Source organism: Canis aureus, chromosome 9, assembly GCF_053574225.1.
Source record: "Canis aureus isolate CA01 chromosome 9, VMU_Caureus_v.1.0, whole genome shotgun sequence".
NCBI classification, from domain to species: Eukaryota; Metazoa; Chordata; class Mammalia; order Carnivora; family Canidae; genus Canis; species Canis aureus.
The window spans coordinates 11,347,623-11,355,579 of record NC_135619.1 but is presented as its reverse complement, the minus strand read 5'-3'; positions in this window follow the sequence as shown (position 1 = coordinate 11,355,579).

The window sequence follows — 7,957 nt, the reverse complement described above, 5'->3', positions numbered from 1 at the left end:
TGATGTCACATTTTCACCTTTTTATTTTATGCATCCCTTAACTAATTACTGTAGTTTTAGCTAACTTTTCTATTTTGTCTTTTAACCTTCATACTTGCTTTATTAGTTATTGATCAACTACTTTACTGTCTATTTCCCTTTTCCAGGGAGATTTTTACTTGTTTTATGTTTCTTGTTATTGGAGCCATTTCTTTTCATCTTAGAGAAGTGCCTTTAACATTTTTTTTTGTAGGGACAGTTTAGTGGTAAAGAGCTCCTTTAGCTTTTGCTTATCTGGAAAACTTTTAGTGTCTTCTTTAATTCTAAATGATAACCTTGTCTTACAGAGAATTCTTTGTTGGATTTTTCCTTTCATCAATTTGGGTATGTCATGACACTCTCTACTGGCTTGCAAAATTTTGGCTGAGAAAAACAACCTGCCTGTAGCTTTATGGGTTTTCCCTTGTATGTGATAAATTGTTTTTCTTTTGCTACTTTTAACTTTTATTACTTTAATTATATTGTCTTTTGGTGCAGATTTCTTTGGGTTCATCTTATTTGGAACTCTCTGGGATTCCTGGACCTATTTGTCTGTTTCCTTTCCAGATAAGGGATGTTTTTTTCCATTGTGTCTTCAGGTATATTTTCTGGCCTTTCTCCCTCCTCCTCCTCCTCCTCCTCCTCCTCCTCCTCCTCCTCCTCCTCCTCCTCCTCCTCCTTCTTCTTCTTCTTCTTCTTCTTCTTCTTCTTCCAGGGATCCCTATTATGCAAATGTTACTCTGCTTGATGTTTTCCCAAAGGTCTTTCAAGGTTTTTTTTGTTTATTTGTTTTAAATTCTCTTTTCTTTCTGTTGCTCTGTCTGGATGAGTTCTATTGCTTTGTCTTTCAACTTGCTGATCCAGTCAACAGCTTCATCTGGTCTGCTGTTGAATCCCTCTGGTGTATTTTTTTAGTTAAGTTATTGTGTTCTTCAGCTCTGTAACTGCTGTTTGAAACTTTCTATCTCTGTTGAGGATCTCACTATGTTCATCTTCCAAGTTCAGTAAGCATCTTTATGATCATTCTTTGACTCTTTATCAGGTAGATTGATTATTTCCATTTAATCAATCTCTTTTTTTTATCAATGTCTTTTTTTTTTAATCTTTTTCTTTTATTTGGGACATATTCCTTTATCTCCTCATTTTGCTTGGTTTTGTTTGTTTCTATGTATTAGGCAAATTAACTACCTCCTTCAGTCTTGAAGCAGTGACCTTGTGTAGATGTCACATGGAGCCCAGAAGTCCAATTTCATCTGACTACCAGAGCTAGGTGTTCAAGAGGTATCTTCTGTGTGACTGCTATGGTGGGGCCATGTCTGTGATACAGGAATGTGCAAGACTGGTGTTGGTCCTCCTGTATTATGCAGCTACACTATGGTGCAGGAGTCAGTGGGGCTGTACCAGGCTGGCTGAGATGTGCTGAAGTATAGAGGTAGGCAGGACTTATGCCTAGCCCAGCTGTGATGCATTGCTGCACTGGCCCATGAAGGTGGCCTGTACTGTTGCTAGTGTCAGCTATAAGGGGTTGTGGCACTGTGGGTATGGGTGGATTTCTTAGCTGGTGTGCTCATTTCTTTAAGTAGGCTAGAGGAATGGTTCCTAAATGGTGCTTGCCAGCACCAGTCTTAGTAAGGTAGATTGAGGTTGCAAATATGGTACCTGCCAGGTGTCTGCCAGAGAAAATCCCAACAGTTTGCTGCCTACCACCCCTCCCCACCTCCCGTAGATGTTTTAAGATTAGTTAAATGGATAAAGAAGATGTGGTTTATGTATACAATGGAATATTACTCAGCTATTAGAAATGACAAATACCCACCATTTGCTTCAACGTGGATGGAACTGGAGGGTATTATGCTGAGTGAAGTAAGTCAGTCGGAGAAGGACAAACATTATATGTTCTCATTTATTTGGGGAATATAAATAATAGTGAAAGGGAATATAAGGGAAGGGAGAAGAAATGTGTGGGAAATATCAGAAAGGGAGACAGAACGTAAAGACTGCTAACTCTGGGAAACGAACTAGGGGTGGTAGAAGGGGAGGAGGGCGGGGGGTGGGAGTGAATGGGTGACGGGCACTGGGGGTTATTCTGTATGTTAGTAAATTGAACACCAATAAAAAATAAATTAAAAAAAAAAAGATTAGTTAAGTGAGTCTCTTCCACATATGGTGTAGGGCATTTCAAATTGTTTTTGTTTTGCACTGGATTCCTGGGTAAGTGAGCTTTTGTGTGAGCCCTTAAGAGCAGATTCTCCATTCTTTACAGTTCCATGGTTCTTGAATATAATTCCTATTGGTTCTCAAAGTCTAGTGGTTAAGGGCTCATCTATCTTGTGCAGTATCTTAAGGGTTCCTGATGTGGATTGAAAACCCTTCACTTCTAAGGGAAAAGTTCTATTTTTAGATGCCCTCCTGCTGGTAGATTGTCATGCTTGGGGTTGAGAATTTTGGTGAGATGGTATCTCTGCCTCTCTTACCCATCTTGGTGCTTTCATTTTTGTCCTTTGTTGTAGAGACTGTGTTCATCTAGTTTTCTACACGTTTTCAAAGGAAGTAATTCCATATGTAGTTGTATACTTGTATCCATGAGAGGGAGTGAGATCAGGAACTTACTATGTGGCCATCTTGAAACCAATCTCTTCTTTTTCCTAAGTTAACCATTTGCTACTCATCCTTTTGCTTTATGTCCCATGTTCATCTTTATCCCATGTGATTCTGGACTTAGTTAGATGACATTCTCTTTCAAGGACTTTATTTTCAAATTGCCTGTGACCCTCAGAAAATGTGTTGTTTTTTATTATACTTGGCAAAAGGAGAAGTACCAGTTTTCCTTGCAACCCAAAGAATGATTTTCTTCTCTTTTATAGTCCTATAGTCTTCTGATTTGAGACTTTGATTCCAGTTCTGTAGTCCCTTCACTAAAGAGAAGGCCACATTTATTTGTTTACTATTTTAAATTTATTTTGGAATAAGTAATTTATGGACACAGGATAAAATTTTAAAAGTTATAAAAAATTTTTCATGAAATTTAAGTATTTTTCTCACTCCTATGTCCCAACTACTTGGTAATTCTTCCTAGAAATAATCAGTATTACTAATTTCTTCTGTAATCCTTCAGATATGTTATGTATGTGGAGGTAAATCTTTCTCCATATAATCCCCTTTATATCTGTTTTCTTTTAAATATGTTAGCTACTACAAATAATACTTTATATACTGCTTTTTTACACCACAGTACAGAGCATTTTATCCTAACTTTGCCAATAATATTAGCCTCCTGAGTGAAATGTAAAGTAAAAAATGAGAAGAAAACCTGATTTCTTCTAACTATCTACAAAATGTCTTACTTTGGTTGACATATATTTTGACTTAACCAACAAAGGCAATAAGTTTATATGTAAGTAGTATGATAACCTATTATATTAATTAAATGCACTGCCTAGAGAAAATAATTCATTATGTAACTTGAAATAAGTTGTTGAGAATATGTTTAAATGTAACTCTTTGTTTTAAATTTTGTCTTGTAGGTAAGACTTTAGAGTAGTGCTAAAGCTTACTATGGGATCAGATATATTTAGTAAGAACTTAGTTCAAGAACACTTTATTTACATTGAATTTGTATGATGAATAACTCATTTTTTGCCAATTAACAATTTCAGCAGTTTTGGGGAAAATGATTATTTTTTAAAAGATTTTATTTATTTATTTAAGAGAGAGAGAGTGAGTGAGAGAGAGAGAGTGAGTACAAGCACAGGGAGCAGCAGAGGGAGAGGGAGAAGCAAGCAACCCACTGACCAGGGGGTCCGATGTGGTGCTCGATCCCAGGGCCCTGTGATCATGACCTGAGCCAAAGGCAGACGCTCAATGAACTGAGCCACTGGGCACAGGAAAATGATTATTTGTAAGCTGTCTCAGTTTTAGTTAGTGCTTTTGGTTTCTAAGAGGCCCTCATTTATGCCACACAATGCAAGAACATAAAACCACTCATTTGCTAGTTTGAAGATAGTTAAACTTCTCTTATTTTACAGTATTAACTCATAATTTGTAAAATAAGGCTTTTATATTATATTGGGAAAGGTGTTATAACACCTATCTTGGCCTCTTGGAATCTAAAACATTGATTTGTTAGTAAGGAATAATCTGGGAAAGATGGCTTTATAGTAGTGGCACTTGTGAAATAGAATATATGATTAGTTTGACAGTAGTAAATGACTTTTTTCCCCCACAAAGCCAACATTATGCCAAATAATAATAACTTTTAGAAACATTTCTAAGTCATTCCATTTTATTTTTAGTTTTATAATGTTTACTTGTAAATTAAATTTTACTTCCTAAATGAAATAGTTTTCTAAATGAGAAGAAAACACCTCCTGTGGTTGTTTCTAATTTCATTTTCTGCTAACATAGCTGTTGGCAGTAGAAATGCAGAACAATTTTCAAAGAGTACTGTCAACCATGTAATTTCTTGGCAAATATATGACAATTACTTTCCATGTAATTATAGTGTCATTCCATGGGATCCTACAGCTTAGTCTAGGAAGAGACTTACCAGGTCATCCTGTCCATCATTTTACTTGTTGTTTCCTTATGTCAGTGTCCTACTCACACCATATATTTTGACTCCACTTAATACCACAGTCAGATCAAAGTCCATACCAGAATTATCAAAAAGAAAAGAGAAAGGAGCCAAACAAAATCATGAATGAAAGAGGAGAGATAACAACGAACACAAACTATAAGAGAATATTATGAGCAATTATATGTGAACAAATTGGACAATCTGGAAGAATGGAAAAATTCCTAGACACCATCGAAACTGAAACTGGAAGAAATGTAAAATTTGAATAGACCCATAACCACAAAGATATTGAATCAATAGTCAAAAATTTCCCAAAAAACCAGAGTCCAGGGCTGATGGTTTCCCAGGTGAATTCTACCAAACATTTAAAGAAGAATTTATATCTATTCTTCTGAAGCTGTTCCAAAAGTAGAAATGGAAGGAAAATTTCCAAACTCATCAATGAGGCTAGTATTACTTTAATCCCAACAGCAGACAAAGACTTCACTAAAAAGGAGTATTACAGACCAATATCCTTGATGCACATGGGGGCAAAAATTCTCAACAAGAAACAAGCTAATTGAATCCAAGAGTACATTAAAAGGGTTGTTTACCATGATCAAGTGGGATTTATTCTTAGGCTGCAGGGGTGATTCAATATCCACAAATCAATCAACATGATACACTGTCTTAATAAAAGAATGGATAAAAGCCATATGATCCTCTCAATACATGCCAGAAAAGCATTTGACAAAATATAGCATCCTTTCCTGATTAAAAAAAAACCCTCAATAAAGGATAGAAGAAACATACCACAACATCATAAAGGCCATATATGAAAGACCCAAGGTGAATATCATCCTCAGTGGGGAAAAACTGACAGCTTCCCCCTAAGGTCAGGAACACAATAGGGATGTCCACTCTCACCACTCTTCTTCAACATAGTACTAGAAGTTCTAGCCTCAGCAATCAGAGAACAAAAAGAAATAAAAGATATTCAAACTGTCAAGGAAGTCAAACTTTCACTCTTTACAGATGACATGACACTTTATGTAAAAAAAAACAAAAAGACTCCACCAGAAAATTGCTAGAACTGATACAGGAATTCAGCAATGCCACAGGATATAAAATCAACATACAGAAATCTGCTGCATTTCTATATATCAACAATGAAGCAACAGCAAGAGAAGTAAAGGAATCAATCCCATTTACAATCACCCCCAAAACCATAAGATATCTAGGAACAAGCCTAACCAAAGAGGTAAAAGATCTGTACTCTGAAAACTGTAGAACACTTATGAAATAAATTGAAGAGGACACAAAGAAATGGAAAAAAATTATGTTTTTGGATTGGAAAAAAATATTGTTAAAATGTCTGTACTACCCAAAGCAATCTACACATTCAGTGCAATCTTGATGAAAATAACATCAGTGTTTTTCACAGAACTAGAACAAACCATCCTAAAATTGGTATGGAACCACAGAAGAGTCTGAATAGCCAAAGTAATGTTGAAAAAGAAAAGCAAAGTGGGAGGCATCACAATTCCAGCTGTCAAATTGTATTACAAAGTTGTAACCATCATGACAGTATGTTACTGGCACAAAAACAGACACATAGATCAATGGAATAGAATAGAGAACCTAGAAATGGACCCATGACTGTATGGCCAACTAATCTTCAACAAAGCAGGAAAGAATATCCAATAGAAAGAAGACAGTATTTTGAACAAATGTTGGGAAAATTGGACAGTCACAAGTGGAAGAATGAAACTGGACCATTTCCTTACACTATCCACAAAAAGAAATTCAAAGTTGATGGAAGACCTAAATATAAGTCAGGAAACCATCAAAATCCTAGAGGAGAAAGCAAGCAGTGACCTCTTTGACCTCAACCCAGGCAACTTCTTACTAGACACATCTCTGGAGTCAAGGGGAACAGAAGCAAAAATTAACTATTTGGACCTCATCAAGATAAACAACTTCTACACAGCAAAGGAAGCAATCAATAAAACTAAAAGGCAATTGATGGAATGGGAGAAGATATTTGCAAATAACATATTAGATAAAGGGCTAGTATCCAAAACCTATAAAGAGCTTATCAGACTCAAAACCTAAAAACCAAATAATCCAGTTAAGAAAAGGGCAGAAGACAGGAATAGATTCTTTTCCAAAAAAGACTTCCAAATGGCTAACAGACATATGAAAAGAAATGCTTAACATCACTCATCATCAGGGAAATACAAATCAAAACCACAATGAGATACGGCCTCACACCAGTGAGAATGGCTAAAATTAACAAGTCAGGAAACAACAAATGTTGATGAAGATGTGGAGAAAAGGGAATACTTTTGCACTGTTGGTGGGAATGAAACCTGGTGCAACCACTCTAGAAAACAGTATGGAGGCTCCTGAGAAAGTTACAAATAGGGGCATCTGGGTGGTTAAGTGTCTGCCTTTGGCTCCCGTCATGATCTCCAGGTCCTGGGATCAAGTTCCACATCTGTTCCTTGCTTAGCAGGGAGTCTGCTTATCTCATTCTCTCTGCCTCTCCCCCTGCTTGTGCTCTCTCTCTTTCAAATGAATAAATTAAAATAAAAAAAAAAAACTTTAACAAAATTAGAAATAGAACTACCTTATAACCCAGCAATTGCATTACTAGGTTTCTATCTAAAATTATCAAAAATGCTGATTTAAGGAGTTATGTTCTCCTCAATGTTTATAGCAGCACTATCAACAATAGTCAAATTATGGTAAGAGCCCAAATATCTATTGACTGATGAATGGATAAAGAAGTGTTACACACACACACACACACACACACACACACATCACACACACACTATTCTCAAAAAGAATAAAATCTGTGCCTGGGTGGCTCAGTTGGTTAAACATTCAACTTTTGATTTTGGCTCAGGTTGAAATTTCAGGGTCATGCGATTGAGCCCTACATCAGGCTACACTAATACCTAGTGGTAGTATTATCTTTCTCCTTCTCCCTCTGCCTCTCCCCTTTTCTCTCCCTCTGCAAAAAAAAAAAAAAAAAAAAAAAAAAGAAAAAAGAAAAAGAAAAAATGAAATATTGCCATTTGCAATGACATGGATGGAGCTAGAATATATTATGCTAATTGAAATAAATCAAAGAAAGACAAATATATCATTTCACTCATGTGGAATTTAAAAAACAAAACAGATGAACATAAGGGAAAGGAAGGGGAAATAAAATGAGTAAAAACAGAGAAGGAAGCAAATCGTGAGAGACTTTTAACTACTGAGAACAAACTGAGGGTTGCTGGAGGGGAAGTAGGTAGGGAAATGGACTAAATGACTGATAGGAAGGAGGGCACATGCTGGGATAAGCACTGAGTGTGTGTGTGTGTGTGTGTG